This window comes from Heterocephalus glaber, unplaced genomic scaffold, assembly GCF_053883595.1.
Source record: "Heterocephalus glaber isolate CG9 unplaced genomic scaffold, H.glaber_assembly_v1.0 deba00001805, whole genome shotgun sequence".
Classification (NCBI taxonomy): Eukaryota; Metazoa; Chordata; class Mammalia; order Rodentia; family Bathyergidae; genus Heterocephalus; species Heterocephalus glaber.
This window is the reverse complement of record NW_028258480.1, coordinates 484,121-508,396: the sequence shown is the minus strand read 5'-3', so window position 1 is coordinate 508,396 and position 24,276 is coordinate 484,121. Positions and strand designations below refer to the sequence as shown.

The following is a 24,276-nucleotide window of genomic DNA, read 5'->3' as shown; positions in this document are numbered from 1 at the left end:
GTTCCCAGTTTTTTTGTTTGTTTGTTTGTTTGTTTGACACAATGTCTTGATAAGTCACAACTGTTCAAGCTGGGGTAAGCTCTCAATCTTCAAAGAATCATCAACAGAGAGAAAGAAAGTGTAAATTGTAGGGAACAGGGAAAGGGGACATTAGCAGAACCTCTGCAGTGAGTCCTAGTCTCCTGCAATCCACGCCAACCCAAGGCGAATTAACTTATTATACAGGAAAGCTAGAAAAAATGAGACCTGGAGAAGAAGCTGAGTTCCAGGCCTGATCAGCGCTGCTCTGGGCAGCAAAGATGAAAGCCTCCGAGCTTGCCACATCTTTTATTCAGTATATCTGGAGAAAGAAATGTAACAAATGACTCAGGACAGAGAGTTCACTACATCGGATATAGAGTTCAGTACATGGGGAGAAACAAATGTAATAGATGACTGGAGAGCAGTGGAATTCCTAGATCAATGAGGAACTATGAAGATGAAGATTCTGTTCCTCCCAGGATGTCTTCAGCTGGTGTAATCTTGTCCTGGAGAATCACAACATCACCAGATCACTGAGGTCTCAGTTATGACTGGAGGCCAAAATGGAATGATGTATGGAAGTGCCATAGCAGGCCTGTAGGCAGGAGGACTAGGCCTAATCAAATGACTATTCCCCCAAATTATGGAGCATTGCTCCAGACAGTAAGTGAAGGAAAAAATTTATGTTATAAGTATGCTTGCATTAACGTGTAATATGAGGTTAAACTTTCTACTTTTCTTATAGAAAATGATTTCAAGTTTTATTGATTGTGCATAAGTTCCTACTGAGCTGCTAAAATATATCTGTAGAGTATGTTATATATTTAGAAAATAGGCCTGTGAAACAAAAACATGATTGAATTCACAAATCCGAGTTTTGTTTCTAGGCAATCCTTACAATTTTGAAGAGTATGATATACCAAATTATACTAAATGATTTACTAATTCTATGACTTGGGGTCTGATGATAGACTAAAATATCCTGTGATTATAAATCTCTGTAGGAATCTCTTCATATCCTCCAGATAGCAATATTTATAGTGTGCCAATTTTATGCAAATGTAGATCTCAATTATTATTAGTGTCTACAAGGTCTGTATAAACTAAACATAACTATAAATTCTCAACTAACCTATTTGCTATCCATCAATTATATTGTTGTACCAGGAGTCTAAGTCATCTGTGCTAATTCCATCTTGGAACTTGAGTCTTTCTCTACCTTTCTTTGGTCCTTCATCATGTTGGCACAAAGCCTAAGTTGTCAGAAATGGCTGGGGACAATTTCACTGAGGAGATCCTCTTCAGCCTCTCTGGATTTGCAAGTCAACCTGAACTCCAAGCCTGCCTCTTCCTGGTGTTCCTGTTCATTTATCTCTTCACTGTCTTGGGGAACCTGGGACTGATCTTGCCAATCAGAATTGACTCTCAGCTTCACATGCCTATGTACTTTTTCCTGAGCAACTTAGAGGTCATTGACATCTTCTATTCTTCCACTGTAATGCCCAAAGCACTGGTCAGTCTGCAGTCCAAACAGAAATACATCTCTTTTGTGGACTGCTTTGTTCAGATGTACTTTTTTGTTGGCTTGGGCTACAGTGAATATTTTCTTCTGGGCTCCATGCCCTACGATCATTTTGTAGAGATCTGGCATGAGAAGAAATTAAATGCAAAGGGGGAGAATCCAACAAACACAAAAAGTCATGACAATGATATGTCAATACATACCAGTTATAACCATCAATGTTAAGGGTAACAATTCACCATTCAAAAGAAATAGACTGGCACAATGGGTCAAGAATTAAGGTCCAAAAATATGCTGCATATAAGAAACACACTTAATTCAAAAAGAAATTCATAGACTGAAAGTTAAAGGGTGGAAAACAATACTCCATGTGACAGGAGCCTGAAAAAAAGCAGGGGTAGCTACCCTCTTTGCACATCAAGTGGATTTCAAACCAAAATCTGAAAAACTTCTGGTCCCAAGAATTTCAGATAAGGGACAGTCAACTAAGGGACAGTACAAATCTATTGTGAACATGTGTTTTCATTAATCTTAAGTAAAAACAAGAACAGAACTGTTGGTTAACAGTAATACAAGCAATTTCTATATTATTTTCCAAAATTGTTTTATCATTTTACATTCACATTAGCAGAATTTGAAAGTTCGAACTGGTTCACACCTAATCTGATATCTGTTCTTTTAAAACTTTTAACTTCATCTCCCTAATGAGTGTATAAATCTATCTTGCTATTGTACTGATTAGCATTTTTCTGATTCTAGTATTGCAAACCTTTCCTTGGGCTGTACTGGCTATTTATCAACTTAAAGTGTCTACTTTTTAAATGAGTTGTCTATTAATGAGCTGTAAATGTCCTTTATGTATTCTGGTCACAGGTTATAAGTATTATAAATATGGTCTGTTTAAGGACTACTTTTCATTTTCTTGATGTCATTTAAAATTCTAAATTTTGATGGAATATCATTTACCAATTTTTTTCTTTTATACATCATGCTTTTTGTATCCTAGGAAATTCTTGTCTTCCCTAAATTCATGAACATTTTCCCTTATAATTTCTTTTTAAAGATTTATAGTTTTAGTCTTTCATATTTAGGTTCATAGATCCATTCAGGTTATCTCTATGTATGGAAATAAAGGATTGAGGTTATTTTTTTACATACAGATAAAAAGGATTCTATTATCATTTTTTGAAAACACTATCTTTTCCTCTGCTCTTGAGGTGAGTTTATATTCTATAAAATGTTAATGTCGAATAATCTTTCAAAACTTAGAGGACCATATATGTGTGGCTGTATTTCCAGATTTTCTGTTTTATTCCAATGATCTATATGTCTTTCCAACACTGCCTTGATTACTGTAGCTTTAGAGGAAGTCTTAAAATTAGGTAGTAAATGTTTTCCAACACTTTCTTTCATTTTATTTTGTAACTTTTCTAGGTCCTTTGTACTCATAGATAACTTTTAATTTCAAAATCAAATTCTTCATTTATAGCAAGTATACATAGACCTGAATTTTTACATATACCTTGGGTTTTCTAATCCTACTAAATACAGATACAAGTTTTAGGGGCTCCTAGAGATTTCTTAGTATTTTCTCTGTAGATGATCATTCCATCTACATATAAAGATTTTACTTATACCTTCCCAATCCTATGCTAATTGTTTCTTTTTATTGCCAGACTATTTTGGTTTGGGCCTATGTTTCCAACTTTAATGGACAGATGAAGAGAACGCATACCTTCCCTTGTTCCCAACATAAGGGAGAATGCATTGTATAATACATTTCCATTCATATAAGGAGTTTTTGCTGAAGCATGGGGTACATGTCTTATCTGTTTAGAAGGTTCTGTTCTCCTTCTAGTCTCCCGATAGCTTTTACCATGAAAAGCTGTAGAATTTCATCCAATATACTTTCTGCAACTAGTGACAGGATCATATGGCTTTTTCCTTTCCTCTGTTAAACTGATGACTTATGGTGGTGGATCTTCCAATGCTGAACCAACACTGCCATCCCTATAAAAAAAACACTTTCTACATCCTGCCAGATCTGACTTCTAATTGTTTTGTTAAACAAATTTCTATCTATGTTCATACTTTTTTCTTCTATTATCTTTATCCACTTTTAGGATTAGCACAATGTTGAGTTGCTAAAATGAGGAGAGAAGTGTTCCTTCTTTTTTCTGCTTTGTTTGATATAATTTATCAGTTAAAATGTTTATGAGCCTGCTGTTGTCATATAGGTAGGTTTTCATTCTAGGAATATACTTTCTTTAATAGGTGCTATTCAAGAGTTAGTTTCATTAATTTGTCTTCCAAGGTACTTCTTAGAAGTTGTCAAATTTATTTCAAAAAAGATTTTTGTAATATGCTTTCTATATCCTTTTAAATTCTGTAAAATCTGTGGTAATGTCTCCTAGATCTTAATATTGTAATTTTAAAAATGTATAACTGATATTGTGTAACAGGAAGAAAAGGTCTAAAGGAGCAGGGGAAGTGGGAGGGGTAGGGGAAAGGAAAAAAGGGAAAAGAAAAACTATGAGAAAAGGAAAAAAATTGCAAATAGGAAATGGTGGAGGGGGTGAAGGGTGGGCAAGGGAAGGGGGAAAAAAAAGAACCAAGATACTCATGTAATGGTACAAGATCCCAATGATGAATGTAACTGCATTTTATACCTAAAATGTACCAATAAACTTAATGGGAAAAAATAATTTTATAAAGTATATTAATATAACATTCTTGCAAACCTCAAGTTTAAAATATTTTATAATGAAAAATCACTTTATTTTTTCTATGTCATTCTGTTTATAGTGATTATCAGCAGCAAAGTTTGAGGCAACTGCATGCGGGTCAAGATTCTATAGCTTGTGCTTCTCCAGCACTTGAAAAACACTAATTCACTGAAATAATAAGGTTCTGTATGCTCACCTATATGAAATATATTTATTCCCTGTCCCTCTCATCAGAAGCTGGAAAGAAAACATTTAGGACAATGAATAAGTGCAGGCCATTATCACCAGAAGCCTTGCATTCCTATAATATTCTGACATAATAAACACTATATTTTCCTTAATAGAATTCTTTTATTTACAAATCTCCTTTTTTCCATTTAGTTTACAAATAACAAACAGCTAAAACAAATACGGTAAACACGGTAACAGTTCCCACTTTAGGATTAGGTAATACATTGAAGTAAACTTAAGTTATAGGAAAGTGATGTATCTTAATGTTGAAGACAACTTAGAAAATGATGATTATATAAAAAAGAGAAATAATGTATCTATTGTGGCCTATTTTGTGCATGTTTTTCTAAATTGGTGGTTATTAATATATGCCTATATATTTAACACATTTCCTGTCATTTCTTGTATAATCTTTGTTGCTTCTTTATTCATTTAAAGTTTAATATCTTTTAAACTCTGTATAATTGAAACACGTAAGATTACCATCTAGTCAATGTGTGAGAAAAATTACGACTCTCATTGTATAATACTTTCAACCTTAAAGGTTCTGATCTTGTCAATTTGAAAATCAGTGAGCAATAACACGTTAAGTGTGTTCCTGTGATCCATGTGGACACCAAACCTTTCTGGGACATGACAATGAGTTTCAGCCACTGTCATCTTTGCCTTTCTCCTGATGTCTTCAGGTTTATACTGTTTTTCAAAACTAAATTAATGATTATCACATTTGCATCATATGTTATACTTTTAAAATAAATCTATTTCAAAGGAAAGAATTGAGAATGAATTACAATATGTGGCAGTCCATAAGCTTAGATCAAGAAGAGGGATAAAAAATCTCCTTTTTTAAAGAAAGATTTTTATATCCACATTTATAACGTCAGTTCAAAATTTCTGTTTGATATCTTGTTTATTTTATAATATACATTTCCACTTCCCAAGTTAACTATTTTATTTAAACTTGCATAAAACTTATTACACTGATTGATTTACACTAAAGAAGTGATATAAAATACCTACATTTTGAAATGAAAGTTATTTTATGTAAAAAATTTTCATCATTTAAGGTATGTAAAGTGCAACATCTCTATTTTCTGGATTAAGATTTGTCAATGTTTTAATAATTTAATACTGTTAATCATTTTATGATAATATTTAAAAATGTTCTGTATTACTCACATTTTTAAATCAGTGATAAAATATGCCTTTTATTACATCAATGTTAGTTAAAATCATATTTTATCTGCCTTCATTGTCTGTCTTTTCTAGAAAATATATTTGTAGAAATTCCTGGTTGTCTTTCTTTGAGATTAGGTGTAAGATTTTAATAGATATTAACTGTTTGATATATTGATAGGGTTCTTCTCATCACATAAATATCTTAGTAATTTCATATATTTACGGACAATTTCAACTCTCCACTCACCAGGTATTTCTATAAGATGAAGTTTTATCTTATACTCATTTATTTGCATTTTCATGATTTATAAAATATATTCTATCAGTTTTTCTTGGCAAATCCATCAATAGAATATGTGACCTTCTTGAAGACATCTAAGTTAAATAAATTACATGTCAAGTTACATGTTGAAATATGGATTTTCATCAGTTATTGACATTACTGGTGATTATTACGTCTTATAAAACAGTGCTAAGAGTACAACCTCATGCCAAAGTTTAGAACCAAGGGTTGGACCATGTGCTTTCAGGCTGAGACACCATAGCCTAAGACACATCACAACAATAAAGCTATTTACTCAAAAGGGCTCCACACAATAGGTCGTCCACCCTCCATTCCCAGTGATCTTCAAACTTCAACACACACACACACACACACACACACACACATGCTAACACACATGCACAAAGAATCGTCAGAGTTAAGTAAAAACAGTGCTTACCAAATTCATAATTCCCTCCCAAAAACTGATTCCAATATATTGCAGTAGAAGAAATTTCAAATAATTTTAAAAAGTGATAGTGAAAATGATCAATGACAGCAAAGATGGTGCAAATAAGGAGCTGAATTAATCAAATACTTAAATATTTAATGAGACCAAAGAAGATACAATAGGGAACTGAATAAATCAGGGAGGAAATCATGGTACAATGTATGATAAACTGCATTGCTAAAAGGAGAAATTCTTGGAAAAGAACTAATAAATCCTAGAGGTCAATGCTGAAATAGTCAAATACTTAAATACTCATCTTAACAATAGTTAAGATGAAAAACAAGAAATATTATCAGAATTAAATGACAAAGTGAATGTGCTACAGTAATGGCCAGTAAGAGAATAAAGAAGGAGAAGCAATGAAAAGATTATTCCAGAACTCTGAAAATCTCAATGAATAAAATGAAGACTGAAGTAGGATGATAAAGTACAGGCCAATGGCATAGAAAACCTGCTCACTGGAATTGCAGGAAAATCTTCTACTAGAGAACAGAGGCAAAAAAATCATGACCAAAATGGAAACTCCTCATAGCATATCATACTCAAGTTGCCAAAATTTTAGACATAGAATATTAAGAGCAGATGCAAAAAAATTGAAAATCACTTAGAATTATTAACCAGAGGCAAAAACAAATTTTTTCAACTGCAAATCTAAAAGCCAGAAGAACTTGAATTGATGTACTTCAAGCCCTGAAGGAAATAATTACAAACTTACAGTACTATACCTAGTCTAATTGAAGGAAAAATAAAGACCTTCAAAGATAAATCTAAAAATATACTTGCTGAATATATAGTGTTCAAAAATTCTTGAGAATATTCACAACAGGTAAACAGGGCAGTCACAATCATGAGACCAATGGGAAAAATGAATCTATTTTGGAAAATAGAAAAAAATACCAGATATGAAACAGACACCAGAAAAAGAACAAAATGAAATAAATACAAAAGATTTAACAATATTTCATGAAATTGTCTTAAGTATTCAGTGAGTGACATAAAATAACAGAGTGGATCAGAACATAACACCCTGAAATATGGTGCCTGAAAGAATCACATATGGCCCAAAAAAGACACTGATTAAAAGGGAAAGGACACTTCAGTCAGGTTGAAGGCTAAAAATAAGTTATAGTAGATATGCTGAGATCCACCAAAGAACACTTCAAGAGAAATGATTCAGTAGAGTCAAAGAAGGCTACTGCCTATTGACAAAGGGAGCAATTTACCAAGAGCCAATCACTGTAAATACACATGTACCCAACATTGATGTACCTAGCTTCATGAACAATTCTTGATATAAAAGATTACATAAAATTCAAGACAATAATTGTGGGTGTCTTCAATATCCTATTCTCACAAGTAGATGGTCAACTAGCAATACAACAACAAAGAAAAATTAGACAGACTTTGCTATAATTCAAAAAGATTTTAAAAATACCTACTGAATTTTTTGTTTAAAAACAACAAAGTACATATTCTTTGTAGCTTCTCATGGATATTTCTCCAAAATACACAATATTTTAAGCCCATAAAGCAACTGTTATTGAACTTGAAATATTATAATAATATCAGGTGTCCTAAAATATCACAACATAATGAATCTATAAAGCAACAGCAAAGAAACCATAGATAAAGGACAAGCACAGTGATTGAAAATTACACTATTGAATAATCAATGTGTTCCAGAAGGCATAAAAGGAGAAATTCAATAATTCCTATAAATAAATGATAATGGGAAAGCAATATATCCAACTCTGAAGGACACAATGAAAATAGTTCAGGAGAAAGTTTAGAGCAGTGCCTGTGTTAGAAAAAAGTAATCATAAATAAATAACCTAATGATGTAACTAAAGTTCCTAGAATAACAAGCAGTAATCACACTTGAGTCCAATGGATGGAAAGAAATATGTACATATGAGAAATGAGGTTGAAGAGATGAAGGGTTGGGGGGGAGGAGCTTACATAAAAGAATCACAAAATGCCATGTATGTGCACCACTCCCTGAAATTAACATAATTATTATGCACTATAAATATGTACCAATAAAATTACAAAAATGAAAATTAGGGAAAACTGAACAAAAATCAAATATATATTGGAAGTGAAGAGAATTCTACTGTTCAATGACTGATGAACTTTTAGTAAAGAGGCTTTCATTTTTCCAGAATAAGTTGCTGTTCCCTTTATCAAAAATCAGATGTCTGGCAGTACATGTGGTTGTGTCTGTGTTTTCTGTCTTATTCTACTGGTGTTCATATTGGTTTTTGAGTCAGTATTAAATATGTGTGTGTGTTTTTCTACTACAGCATTGCATTTGAATTTGAAATCTAGTAGTGTGATGCCTTCAGAATTATTCTTTTGGCTCAGGAATATCTCAGAATTTCTGCATTTTTTGAGTTTCTATATGATTTTCCGTGTTGCTTTTTCTAGAATGGTGAAGAATGCTGGTATTTTAGTAGAAATTATATTCCATCTCCATATAAATTTTGATATGATGTTTTTAACAATATAAATAGATTAGCTAGACAGAAAGTAAACAATTAAATACTGGAAATCAAACAAACTCTTGAAAAAATGAACTTAATAGACATTTAATCATGTTACACCCCAGAAAATCAGAATACACATTCTTTTGGGCTGCACATGTGCTCTTGTCCCACTGCATAAATATCTTAGCAATTTCATATATTCATAGGATCTTTCCATTCTCCAGTTGTTTTTAAAGGTATAGTTTTACATTATTTTCATATATGTGTATTTTGTGATTTAGAAAATATATTGTATGGGTTTTTGTTGTGTCAGTTTTTGTTGATAAGAATGTATGACTCTGTAGACAACATTTAAGTTACAGAAGTTATTTAATTTAATTAAACTTAAATCACTCTTTTATTACATAGTGTGAAAAGCATTTATAATGTTATTAAGTGAGCATAATATGATCTAGTAGGCTATTGCTCTTTGGATGCTTTTGGAATAACCAGGGCAGTGCCTAGACACTGGGCATCTAATAATATTGGACCCAGGCCTGGGAACTGAGGCACTGGGGCCATGGTCAGGACCTGCACACAGATTATGCAGAAACCGCCTTCTCCCCTCACCCTGGCTCCCAAGACCAGAAGGGATGAGGGCAGCTGTGGTCCAGGCTCCCAAAGGCAAACCTGGCAGAGGGCAGAGGTCACCACCAAGGGCATAGCTCAGCTCAGACTGAAGGAAACGGCCTCTCCCACCTGGACAGAGGCTGAGAAAGTGACATAAGAAAGACAACATGATTTCCATATTGCTCATTCTATTAGGCCTTGTCCCAGAGTGGAATTCTAGAGGAACTATTTGTGTCCAGTCCAGATGCCCCCACAAGGAGAGAGGATTACTATAAATAGATGAGCTAGGTAAAAATACTACAGGAAGTCAGATGGGGCTAAGTCCTTGAGAGGGCCAGGACAAAGGTGAAATATATCACAGCTGCACATCAGCTGAAAACCAGGCCTAAAGATGGAGGCAAGACGACCAGACCCACATGCTTCTTCAAAGAACTGGGATTAGTGACGTACAGATAGGCATCTGGGGGTGACCAGAGACCTCTGGACCCACTGCCTCCTAGGAAAATCCTTGTTCATTCCATTCTTGCTTGCTATGTGACTCAATTCCCACTTGGACCACCACTACCTAAGTGACCATGCTTGTAACCTTATTAGGTGTTCATGGCTGTGGCCCAGGTTCTACCCAAGTGCATTTCCCCCTATAAAACTTCTCTGTAAAGTGGGGTCCTTGGCTATGCACTTGGGACCCCTCTCCAACAGGAGCTTTCCTATCAATCAATATCTTCCTCCTTTTAACCTCTGTCATTCCTGGGACTCAGTTTTTGATTTCTAAAAAAACAAGAATTCAGCATATCATACAGTTAACAGGTTGGGAGATATAATATTTCTTATTTCATATTTCCCATGACATTATTGGAGGTCCCACTGAGATAATAATTAATTAGAGTTAAGAATTTATTTTATTGCTTGCTAAATTATAGTAAGTACCCAAAATTGTCATTCTTATTTGTCATTGCTTGTGCCTTTTGTAAATTCTTTGTACTTTAAATTCTTACACATTGAAGTTTTGTTAAAATGATGGTGATGTTTCTTTAAAAGGATATTTTACTTTTGTAGAAAAGGTTTTCTTTTTCTGTTCTTTACTGATTGCTTGATTGACAATGTTGACCAAAAGTAATGTTAGATCGCCATCTAATGGCCTTTACCAATAATTATGTGTAAATTAGAAAATGCAGTAAAAATAGGTCTCTATAAAATCTAGTTTATAGCTGAAAAAAATACATGCCTATTGATAAAATGTGGGACCCCAGCTGTCAAGTAATAAGACACCAGGGTGGCAGCTGCTTATAAGACTTGGAGGCAGGTTTCACTGAGCAGACTGGCCCGACCCTTCTCTATACTCTAGAGAAAATGTTGAGTGAGTTCTGCCTCAGTTTCCTTTCTGATCTGATCTCCCACTGGTGGGGAGGCAGTCTTAGCTCTTCAGATTCCCCACTCTCTCCTTTCCAGGCTGAGAGTGACAACTCAGGGCAAGTTGTCTCAATAACTCGCCGAGAGCATGAGAAGATATGACCTCCTTTCCTGGTCTTATTTCCCATCTCCCCTGCCAATCTTATACTCTCATTTGTAGATGCATGTAAAGTTAGAAAGGATCTCTGAAGTACTCAGTGTCTTTCTCCTAAGAACCTTTAAGTTAAGTCCTTAGACAATGAGCATTTTTTGCCAATGCTGAGGATAGGGAAGTCATTTTAGATCAGGAAATGTACCCTGTCTCTGAGTTAGATGAGATGTTGAGGTTTTGTCCATCCAGGAGAGCACATGAATGTAATGCCCCAACTTAGTGCTCTGAGCAACAGCCTTCCTTGGGAGACTGCACCTGAGAACCTGTGGAAAGAACGGACTTCTGGGTGAAACCTGAAGGAGCTATTTCCATAAGCACAATACTTAAGGGACCAAAATACATTTAGTTTAAAGGAGAACCTTCTCTCACTCTCTCTCTCTCTCTCTCTCTCTCTCTCTCTCTCTTTCTCTCTCTCTCTCTCTCAATCAATCTGGCTCTTATCATGTATGAATGAGAAAAACACTTTGACTAATAAATTGTAGACTAAATGCTGGCAAGACAGGCAGCTAGATTCCTTTCCAGAGACAGATCTCTGATTGTGTGGAACTAGTGAAAACTGCAGTGACAACTGAGAGGTTGTAGCCAGGGCTACTCTGGCAGGTGCTTGAAGGTCCCACAGTGGAAACTGGCTCTGGGCAGTCTGAATCCATAGGAAAATCTCCACATAACTGTTGTCCCCTAACTGGACTCCTCAGTGAGGTGAAAGGTAACCCTTTCAGCGATCACCAGATATCCTCTGTCTCAGTGACCTGAAATGATGCTGGTAGGGCCCTTTCTCAAGCCTATGTGAAGAATTGAGCTACAGCATGGGACTGTTCTCTCTCTGCTAATAAGATAGACACAAATAGAAAACAGTAACTTGGTAGAGGTTGTTTGACAAATCTTTAATAGGCTAGAAACTTTGAAGCTCTTGGGAATTAACTTTAGAACTCTTTGGCTGCTTTGCTACTAGACTGCACCTATCTAGGAGGCCTTAGATGTAACAACTAACAGAGAAAAGGTTTGCATTTGTGCTTTGCTAACTAGGAATAAAAGGGATATCAACAAGATTTTCTCTTCTATGTGCTTGTGGAGGCCTGATGAGTGTGCCTGGTGAACTTTCAAAAATGCACAGTCTTTGTATTGCTGCTGGAGAAGGTTACCTGGGTGATAAGACAGCACAGCTGACTCGGTGGTTTTCTTTGAGGGCAAAGATCCCTTGAGGCTTTTGTCTGCTTCTGTGTCTAAAAGTAATCTCTTTTGCAGAAAAAAAAGGCAGGACACATTAATCTATCTGCCTCATTCTCAGAGATTTAGAAAACAGTGACTTAGATACTTTTGATTATTGGTTTGGCTAACAATGTTTTCTTCCAAAAGACATAATCTTACAACTAAAGTCAATTCTATCTTAGGCCTTTGAAATACATAGGGGAGTAAGAACACAAGTTCCCTGGGGAAAGTAAGACTGCATGCTGGTAAAGGGTGGCTGCTCCAGTCCAATTTACCTTCTGGAATCTCTCCAGATGGCAGCCCCCTGCCCTGGAGCTGTGATCCTAGAGGATGCTCTAGGAGCATAAGGAATCAATCAGCAGGATAGGGAAGCCTTGTTTCTGTTTGTTCTTTCCAGAATATGGGGAATGCCAAGTCAAAATCTCTTACTCTTTTGGAATATATTCTAAAACACTGGCAGAAGTTCAAACCTCACATACTGGGGAAAAGCAGCCTAATATTCTTATGCAAACATGCTAGGACTGCCTATCCTCTAGAGTCAAGATGGAATGCAGAGGGAAGTATTAATTAATTATGATGACATTTAACAACTAGAAGTATAATGTAAAAAAGAGGGAAAATGGTCAGAACTGTCTTATGTCCAGATCTTTTTGGCATTAAAAGATAATCCTGATTTGTGTTCAAAGTATAAATATAAGCTGCAGGAAAACCAGACTCCTCTCATCCATATTACTAAACCTGAGGTTTTCAGCCTTCAACTTTTGGACCCTGAGGACAAATTTCTGAGGTAATCCCAGTGAAAGATCCACCTACCACCAAATTTGAAGTTGTTCCCACTTGCACTTTAGAGCCTGAGATCCCTCCCCCCATGCTTTAGAATCTAAGAGTGAAATTCCCAAGCCAGCTATAATTAAAACATCTAGAGAACTATATCCACCCATAGCTAATTTTGTTCAAACACTTCAAGGACAATATCTCTTACAAGAAGTAAGTTGTGGATTTGGGCAAGCAGTGTCCATATGCTTTTTTCTCCCAGTGACCTCAAACAGATGGAACAAGACCTAGGAAAGTTTTCAGATAATCCTGATAAGTACATTGAGGTCTTTAGGGGACTTACACAAACCTATGAATTAGATTGGAAAGATGTAACGTTATGTTTAAATCAAACATTGAATGCTAATGAAAAACAAGCAGCATTACAAGCTGCCATTGTGTATGGAGACAAATATCATGTTATTAATTTTAGGGAGCCAGAACAGACAGCTTGGGGAGCAGATGATCCCTACTGGAGCCAAAGCAGTCCCCACACAGGATCCCAACTGGTCTACTAACCAGACAGGAGATTATAATAGGAGATATTTCAGAATGTGTACCCTTGAAGGTCTAAGAAGGCCAAGATCTATGCCCCTTAATTATTTTAAATTAGCAACTATTCAACAGGATGAAAAGAAAGCCCTTCTGCATTTTTAGATAAGTAACAAGAGGCATTGATAAAACGTACATCCTTAGCACCTGAATCAACAGAAGGACAGATCATTCTTGTGTTGTTGCTTTTTTTCTTTTTTTTTTTTTGGTACCAGGCAGCAAAACCACTGATCTAAATCCCCAGCACAGGGCAGATTATTCCTAAGGATATGTTTATTACACAGTCTGGCCCAGGAAAAAATTACAAAAGATGGCTTTTTCTCCAGACAACTCACTTAATAATTTATTAAAAATTGCTTCTTCTGTATTTTCCAATCAAGAAAAGGAGGAGACCAGGGAAAGAAAACTGGAATCAAGAGAATGTGGCAGCCTTAGCAGCAGCTCTAAGAGAAACAGACTGTAGGTCTGATTGTCAGGGCTCCAAGAAAACCTGAACAACTGAACCTATTTGCTACTGCTGCAAAAAGCCAGGCCATCTCAAGAAGGATTGTAACAAAAGCCCTCTTGGACCATGCCCTTACTGTAAAGGTGACCACTGGAGGTCAGCTTGCCTTCTGAGGTGAAGACCCCAGAGTTCAGACCCATCCTTCCAGTTGGTCCAAAAAGGCTGGAGGGCCGAAGGACACTCTCTTCCTTCTCCCTCTGCCCAGACTTTCATCTTCATGGAGGAGACCCGGGTAATCATGACTATAGAGAGAAAAGAAATAAGCCTATTGCTGGACACTGATAACCCTCTCTCTATTCTTCTCTTCAACCCTGGCCTTCCTTCCAGCCATCATACATCAGTAATAGGAGTAACTAGAGAGGAGGTAACTTGCTATTTTATTCAACCCTTAGATTGTAACTGGGATGGCTTTCTCCTCACTCATTCCTTTTTAATTATGCCTGAAAATCCTGTACCCCTCCTGGGGAGAGATATCTTATCCTGTTTACATACTGTAATCTACATGCACCCAGGTCAGGTACACTGCCTCCCTCTTGTAGAAACATAAATAAATCCTGAAGTGTAGGCAACTATAGGTAAAATAGGAAGGGCAATAAATGCCGACCTGATACAGGTTCATCTCAAAGATCCTACTATTTTTCCTCACCAGAGGCCTGAGATTCAAAAGGGATTATTGCCTATAATTGACAACCTAAGAGCACAAGGTTTACTTAAAGCCTGTAATAGCCTATGCAACATTCCAATCTTGGGAGTCCAAAAACCCAATGGAGAAAGGAAGATTGTACAAGATCTTAGATTGGTAAATGAAGCAGTAGTGTCAACCTACCCAGTGACACCTAACCCATACACTCTCCTCCCTCAGATCAATGAAGATGCCTGTTTATTTTCAGTGTTAGATCTAAAAGATCCCTTCTTTTGTATTCCTTTACATTCCAATTCTCAGTTCCTTTTTGTGTTTGAAAATCTTCCTGATAAGGCTTCTCTACTTACCTGGACTGTACTTCCTCAAGGACTCAGAGACAGTCCTCACCTTTTTGGACAAGTGCTTTCCCACGACCTGGCATGTTTTGAGTTTCCCCAGGTCACAGTCTTACAATATGTAGATGATATACTGGTATGTGCCCCCTTAGAAGAACTCTCTAGCCAAGGTTCCAGTGCTCTGCTAAATTTTCTCACAGACAGGTGTTACAATGCTTCTAGACCTAAAGCACAACTTTGTACCCTTTAGGAAAAATATTTAGGACTTATAATTTCTAAGTGAACCTGAAGACCAGGGGAAGAAACAATTAAAGAAATACTTTTATTCCCACTGTCTAAGACCATAAAACAGCTAAGGGGATTCCTAGGAATTACAGGTTTTATCACATTTGGATAGCAGGGTATGGTGAGATTGCATGACCTCTCTCAGTCTATAAAAGAAAGCCAAAAGACAGATACCCATATTTTAACCTGGAAACCTGATTCCCGAACTGCATTCCAGAAGCATAAATAAGCACTTTTAAATGCCCCTGCACTGAGCTTACTGACAGGACACCATTTCAATCTGTATGTTGACAAAGACAGGGAATGGTTTCAGGAGTGCTTACTCAGGATAGAAGACCTGCTCAACAGCCTGTAGGGTATCTAAGTCATGAACCAGATACTGTAGCAAAGAGAGAGCCTGCATTTCTTAGAGCAATAGCTGCAGTAGCTCTCCTAACTACAGAGGCATTCAAGCTGATTTTAGGCAAAGATCTCACTTTATATACCCTCCACCATGTGGCAGGAATTTTTCATCCAAAGGGAGCTTATGTCTGTCAGATTACCAACTTCTTAAATATTAGGCTCTACTTCTTGAAGGACCAGCCATTCAAATAAGGACATGTTCCTCCTTAAACTCTGCCACTTTTCTACCAGAAAGGGAGGAAATTGACAGACATGACTGCGAACAGGGCCAACTTGGGAATGACCATACACCATGATCCTGTCTACTCCATCAGCAGTCAAGGTGGCAGGCCTGGACTCCTGGATACATCACACCCAACTCAAGTCCTGGGAATCAGAGATTGCTGCTGAGTGTGAGCAACCATCTGAACGTGCCTGTGAACCCATAGAAGACTTAATGTTCTTGGTCAAAAAAAAGGCCAAGCCCTCAGATGAGTAACCTAAGATGTTATCCCTGACCCTTTTACTATTTACCTAACGACTTAAGGGACAATGCAATTCTTTCCTAATATGGGCACAGGGATATGCAACATCACTACAACAAACATCTTGCTGGATATATGGCCTGCTCCCCTTGTCAAGTACATCAGGACTTCCTTGGTGGGTATTCTCACTTCAAGGAGATGATTGGAATAATCTCCAAAACTATATAAATGAGGCATGAGACAGCTCAGTGATTTGTAGCTTAGCCCACCATTACAAAGTTGCCAAATGGCCTATAAGCTCCACCCTTAATGATCCTGAGTGGAATAGAAGATTTTCTAAAAGTGCCACTGAAGCACAGGGGCACTACAAGCACTAATGACCCCCTATTATGTAAAAATGAAGACTCCATCATGAGAGAGCCAACAATCACAGATATAAAGATGGATATGGGATGATTATATGTGGTTAATTCCTACTATAGGACAGCTTAGTAGAAAAGCCCCATTATGTTGGGAACAAAAAATCACTCCTATTCTCACTGGCCTAACTCTACTAAGTTCCTGGGATGGACAGCCCTCGAACAATGTATATACACTGTATCACCCTGATTTTAGATGGGAAGTCCCCCATAGCATTCATTGGTCCCAAAGAAGCAATTTGTGGCTCTGGCCATCACCTGGATGGATAGGGAGATCCACACTGGGATTTGCATGGTTACGAGGCAGGCATGTCAGACATATTGACAGACCTGCTAACTTACCCCACCTACAGCATCCATGGTCTAGAAGTGTGTTTCACTGGTATGATCATTTAGCCTCCATCTTTGTCCCTGTCTTACAATTAGAAGATGGTATGCAACACATTGAGACCTTAACTAATTACACTCAATGGGCCTTAAATGATACTTCAAATGGCCTCTCTCTTTTAAATGAAGAGGTAAAATTAATGAGGCAAGCTGTCCTCCAGAAAAAAATGGCACTAGTTATCTTAGCAGCAGCACAAGGAGGTATCTGTACAATTGTAAAAGCTGAATGTTGTGCATACATTCCTGACACTTCTGCTAAGATCTCAATGGCTGTTCAAGATATTAAACCTCAGGTAAAGGCCATATCAGATTCTGAGATTCCCTGGGACTTCTCCTTATCCTCCCTATGGAAGGCTATTACTAGCTCTTTCTGGTGGAGACATCTGTTGGCTATACTCATAATATTCCTGTTGATCTTACTGTTTGGCCATGTATTTCTAACTGTCTTTCAGGATTTATCTCCTCCAGGCTTAAAGCTATATGCCTACCCATGATGGAAACACCTGATGGCTATCAAGGACCTTTAGCTAGTCCTTCTGACAGGTATCCCTGAGTGTCAACCAAAACTACACCCCATTTAGCTGGAAGTAGCTAGAGCACTCATTGCCCCATGGCCCCTCATGACAGCACAGGATACTTCATCAGAGGTCGGTGTATTACACGTAGATGAGCTAGGTAAAAATACTATAGACAATCAGATAGGGCCAATTCCACAAGAGGGCCAGGACAAAGGTGAAACACACCACAGCTGCACATTGGCTGAAAACCAGGCCAAATATGGAGACAAGATGACCAGACCCACATGCTTCTTCAAAGAACTGTGCTTAGTGAAGTACAGATAGGCATCTGGGGGGTGACCAGAGACCTCTGGACCCACTGCCTCCTAGGAAAGTCCTTGTTCTTTCCATCCTTGCTTGCTATGTGACTCGCTTCCCACTTGGACCACCACTACCTAAGTGACTGTGCTTGTAACCTTATTAGATGTTCATGGCTGTGGCCCAGGTTGTGTCCACGTGCATTTCACCTTATAAAACTTCTCTGTAAAGTAGGGTCCTTGGCTATGCACTCCAGACCCCTCCTCCCCCTCAGGAGCTTTCCCATCAATCAATATCTTCCTCCTTTTTACCTCTGTCATTCCTAGGACTCATTCTTTGATTTCTAAAAAACAAAACCTCAGCATATCATAAAGTTAACAGGTTGGGAGATACAATATATCTTATTTCATATTTCCCATGACAGAATCACCATGTGTGTGATTATGTAAGCATTATTCTATTGTGTGTGCATATACAGGGTCTTACCTTGTTTTGTTGGATTCTCTTCTACCAGGGTTTTTTTCACAGGCTTTCCAACATTTTATCACACATGTATCTGCTAATACTTTAACTGGATTCACACTGCCCTATTTTTTCTCTTGTTATTTATATTTCCCTTCTTTCTTTTCTTTATTCCTCCTCTTCCCACACCACTTGAATATCCCTTCCCTCCCTCTTTTCTTCTTCTGTGCAAATGTTCTCATTAAGGCCTTTCCCTCCATCCTACTCCACCTAATTCCTCCCTCCTCTTTTCTGATCCAAAATTAGGAACAATTTTGGAGAGTTTCTCAAACAAATTATAAATTATATGTTGGTGAAGGATTTGATCTCTAGATATTGACATTACTGATCATTATTCTCTCTTCATAAAGCAGTGCTAAGAATTCAACTTCATAGAAAGGTTCTGTAACAAGACCCTAACCTCAATTAACTCTCAATTAACCTTTAATAAAATATTTCAGCTTTACTATTGGGTTTTAATTTCTTGCTATTCTTCTCCAGACAACATCTTACATGATGATATATAACAAAGCAGGTATGTTCCCACCAATCATTACCAATTATATGGTGGCATCCAGGCTGGTTATGTCTTTGTGCTTATTTTTCTTTTATAAAATAAAAATATCATGTACACTAAAATGATAAATTGCAATACATGAATGTGCCCTGTAGATTAAACCAGACAGAAAGACAAACAAGAATGTAGGATCTGCCTGATTCCTGTGGGACCTGAGGATGCCTATTCATGTTCTCAGTTCTGTTGGTGAAGACTGGAGTCCTGTCCAGTGCATGAGACATGAGGGCGCTCCTTAGTAACAGGCTAACATACCCAGTCCTGGCAGCATATATTGAGTCAAAATATTAGGATAAAATACTCAATGTACTGTAGTATAACAATTATGCATACTTACAGGGACACATTCAAATTAGTTTTTTCTCACAAAAGAGAAAAGTTTGGAGGAAATTACTATGATGTAAATGAAATACAACAAGTCTTGAATTGCTTTATTTTCATCTTTGAATTTTATTGTTTTTTACTTTTTTCTAATGAATTTATGTTATGTCTGTGGCCAAGACATTCATTTAAGTATAAAACCTTGCCAGGACAAAAATTTTATTATTCCATCCATCAAAGTGTCAATTGTAAAGAAAGTATGATTCAGGAAATTTATTCTCTAACCTCCTAGTTGAAAAATTCTGACTAATCACTCAAATGTAAAGATTATTTCTGGCAAGTTTGTATGACTATGTGTCAATTTAAAAAGTAAGTGAATGAAGTTCAATAGGAACTTGGAGCGTGACATGAGAAGATGAACTGTTTGTGTTCTGTATGTGGGACTTCTAAGGGAAAAGACAAAATCTTGTGTTCATTAATTCCTTGAACTTTTGTTTTAGAATTTGGACCAGCAAATCTTCCCTGGAAATTCCTCCCCAGGATGACCAAAGGCTGCATTGTTCTGAATATGCAGTATATGAGGCTGATTGGAAGGAGAGGCACACACTGCTCTGTTTCCATTCACAGGTCCTGCTGAGATTCTTTTCAGAGGAAACTTCAGGGTGAACTTTCCATTGAATCAAGACTTGAGCAAAATTTCTAGGGTGAAACTGTTCTCCTTACAATAAAAATATAAATACAGAAAAGCATAAAGTTAAGTTACCCCTAGAAAAACAAGCAGATTACAATAATTTCCAACTCACTATATGTTTTCCTGTATTATTTCTGAGAATACTTTGTGCTTGACAAATTTTTAAACAGACAAAATTGGAAAACAGTTTTTTCAGCAACTTTTGTGCACAGTAAGTATCATCCTGGGAACTACATGGGATTATAACAGAAAAAATAAAAGGGATTTTGTTAAAAAAAAATGTAGGTATACATCATTTGTATGTCATCATAAGTAATGCTAAGATTTTCAGTAAAAGGAATATAGAGATTTAGAAGTTAAAGTATATAAGCAATGTACATATTATGAAAATATGTTGTCAAGAAAATTCATTTTGAATGAGCAAGTTAAAAAATACATTGTTACCAGAGTTGAAGGTCCAACCTGCCTCTGGCTGCCTCAAAAAAGATGGGGGAAAGTTATTTTGATGGAAAGAAAAGGGTGTATTTACTCCACAGCAGAGAGAGAGAGAGAGTATCCACTTCTCCCCACAAATCTGTCTCCCTGTGTTAATTTCTTCCAGGTCTTTTATGTCCAGGTGACTCCAAGCTCCCTCCCTCCCTTTTCCAAGTTACAGCAGACCTTGACCTCATAGGATGGTATCTGAATGTACTTCTCAGGCAGTCAGGATATTTCTGAGACTGAGCATTCATTCTCTGTGCCGTCATTTGAATGGGGACAAGAAGAGTATTTCTGCTCTCAGCCAGAGGAAGCAGGAGAAGCAGCCTATTTTTAAAAATCCAAAAGTTTTAAAGATTGATTTTTTTTGTCTCAGTTACTATATGTTCAGGAATTTAATATTAATGTGAATGCCCTAAGTCCCCAGACAGAAATTGTTATAATTAGTATAATAAGTCATTGAGAACAAAAGGACAATGAATAAGACACTAAAAATGGTTTTTAGCATAGTCAATTATGAATCCTCATTCAGGATTGGTAAATCAAGTCCTGATCAGGAACACAGCATTCTAAGTCTGTTATCAGAAGTAAAAATGTCTAGGTAGAATCAATGGCAATATGTACCTGCCTTTTTTTACATAAGCAATCTCTGCTCTTTTTCTAAACTTAAGGAAGTGGATAAGGGTCCTTACAGTATAATATTTTCCTGAGAATTGAATGTGTTAATAACAGAAAGTTTAGAATAGCATCATTTCATGCTAAAAACAGAATGTATCCGTTTAATGTATCAGAAACAAATGGCATTACATATCTATATCTATACATGGGGATTGTATTTTTTCACTCTTCTTCACAATGATTTTCATTAATTTCTTGGAAAGCCACGAAAAATACTGAGCAATTCACATAAATAAAAGTATTTTTGGGGGACAAGATAATTATTAAAAAATGTTATTCAACAGAGAAGTGCAGCAAATCACCATAGGTAGATGGAACTTGACCACTGTGCCTGATTTCATCCTCATGGGGCTGATGGACTCTGCAGAGACACAGCTGGTCCTCTCCATGCTCTTTCTCCTGATTTACCTGATCACAGTGCTGGGGAATGTGGGGATGATACCGATCATTCACCTGGATCCCCAGCTTCACACACCCATGTACTTTTTTCTCATTCACCTGCCATTTCTGGACCCCATCTACTCAAATGGCATCACCCTTAAAACCTTACAGAGCTTACTGACTTCCACTAAAAGCATCTCCTCCCTGGGATGCTTCACCCAGATGTACATTTTTGTCTTCTTGGATGGCACAGAGTGTTTGCTTCTTTCCTTCATGGCCTGTAATAGCTATTTAGCTATCTGCAGCCCCCTGCACTATCCAGCCATTATGTCCACATGACTGTGCAGTGCCCTGCTCGCTGGCTCCTATATGTTTGGGTTTATAGATTTCACTGTTAGTCCAGTTTGCATGAGAATTCTTCATTTCCTCAACTCTAATATCATCCATCACTTTTTCTGTGACTCATCCAGTATTTTAGCCCTGTGCTGCAGTGACACTTATGATGTTGAAGTCACAACATTCACTTTTCCTGGATCCACTGTAGGGGTGTCCCTTGTCACCACATCTGAATCCTGTGTATCCATCATCTCCACTATCCTGAAAATTAATTCCACTGCTGGAAAGAAAGAAAAGCCTTCTCCACCTGTGCCTCCCATCTCCTGGGAGTCACCATCTTCTACAGCACTATGATCTTTACCTATTTAAAACCAAAGATGTCCTATTCCTTGGGAAGGGATCAGGTGGCTTCTGTTTTTTACACCATTGTGATCTCCATGCTGAAGCCTCTCATTTATAGTGCTGTTGTTAGAATCATGCAGAAGAGAAAGGGAATAAAATCACAGTGATGCTAAATGTTTATAATTGTCTTTTCTCTTTTTCCTTTTGAGAAATTCTTTGCTATCATTCTTAAAGCAATTAATCTTTTTTCTGCTGAAGCTGTGTTTTACTTAACTTTCATTTAATGCATCCATTGACATTTTAATGACCATTAGTTTAGAAATTCATTTCCCCTGGAAATAATGAAGTCTGTGTCAAGTCTATTATGGAATTTCCTATGAAGTTAAGAGCAACTAATATGCAAAATAAGAAAATTTGCTTGTCATTTAAAAAACTTTGTCATATCATTTTCATATCATATAATATCCACCCTTACTCTATCTTTAGAAAACTTTATAATAAAACAGAGCTCTACTTTTTCTATAACTCATTGTGTTGATAGTAAAATGAATAAGGGCATATTAGTTAGGAGCAACCACTTTCAAAACAAGCATTCTGGCATTTAGATCCTGGGTCTGCCACCTTTTCAGTTTATAACCTTCATTAATTTACTGAAATGTTATGGCCCAGTCCATCCAAATGCACAAGATACATAACAATTACATATCAACCTCATCAGAACAGTGGTGTAAAACCTTTGAGACAATAATAGTAATGCTGGACATTACCTTCAGAATAACTTCAGAATAAATTTCAGGTAAGTACTGGTGCTATACAAATTGAGGGTCGTGTAATAGAAAATCACCCTTTCTTAGTTCAAGCAAAGACTTAATAATTTTTTCTGGAATTTTCTTTATATCTAACCCAGTTCATATCATTTTCATCAGAATCATTTGATTCTTAACATAGGAAGTATTTGGAGTCTACTTTATCACTTTCTCTGTTACTGTCCTAGAATGAGGATCGATCATTTCACTTTTAAAATTATTGCAGTAGAACCTTAGCTTCTCTCTGGCTTTACTTAGCCAATTATAAAGTACATTGAAAAAGACTCTAAGGGAATGAAGGTAAAACACAGATTCTAAGCATAGTCTCATCTCTACCACTGGACAGTGATATTGTTTCATGGTAGTGTATCCTTTGCTCAAATCCTACAAGACTTCATCACATGAGACATACACCTCCAAGGCTCTATAAGGACCCAGTGCTAAGAAATGACACTGTCTGCTCTCCCTACACCTCTAAATCTTGCCATATAGTGCTCTCACTCTCTGAGTTTCCACTGAGGGATCTCCTCACTCATCCCTGCAAACGTAGGTCCCCAAATGACCCAGGACACTTTCAGTGGTCCAGCTTCAAACTTTCTGTTGTCAAATATCAGCAATTAAAAACAATTCTACCCCTCACTGCCTTATTTATAACTGAATCTGTCTGCATCCCTCTTGGTGCTTTCATTTACATAATAGTATTTTCCCATCTTTCATTCTGTATTCTTTGCTCTTGACTTCTGTTGTGCATCTGTTTTTCAATGGGATCATGTAAGGCTGTGGGCCTAGATATTTCCTCAGCACTTAGAGCAGGGTTTCAGTAAGTATATTTGGAGGCTGAATGTGTAAAGGATGCCACTGAGTGGAGCACAGGAAAGTTAAATAACTCACTTGTGCTCTCTCCACTGGTTACAGCCCATGTTCATTTGAACTTAGAGCAGCAATTCCAATCATTATCCTATTCTGTGGCATTATTTATAATAATATGCTGTTAAAATCTCAATACTTTAACAAAAACAATTCAATAGGGGTCATTGAACAGTGTACACTGTTGTGAAATATTTTGTGTAATTTCTGATATAAGATATGGTGATTTGGTACTAGTAGCTAATTTTTTTGAAGTACACAGGTATAAACTTATTTACAGAAAAATTAACTTAGTAAAGCAGAGAATGACATATAATGATTGGTGACAGGAAGGTTAATTGTGTTAGTTAGAAGGCAGGCTTTGC

At 36.8% G+C, this 24,276-nt stretch overlaps 1 pseudogene; it reads left to right on the top strand.

Annotated features, from left to right (window-relative positions):
- Positions 1–645: 645 nt before the first annotated feature.
- Positions 646–22,405, top strand: LOC147820734 (olfactory receptor 8H1-like; annotated as a pseudogene).
- The last annotated feature ends 1,871 nt before the right edge of the window (positions 22,406–24,276 follow it).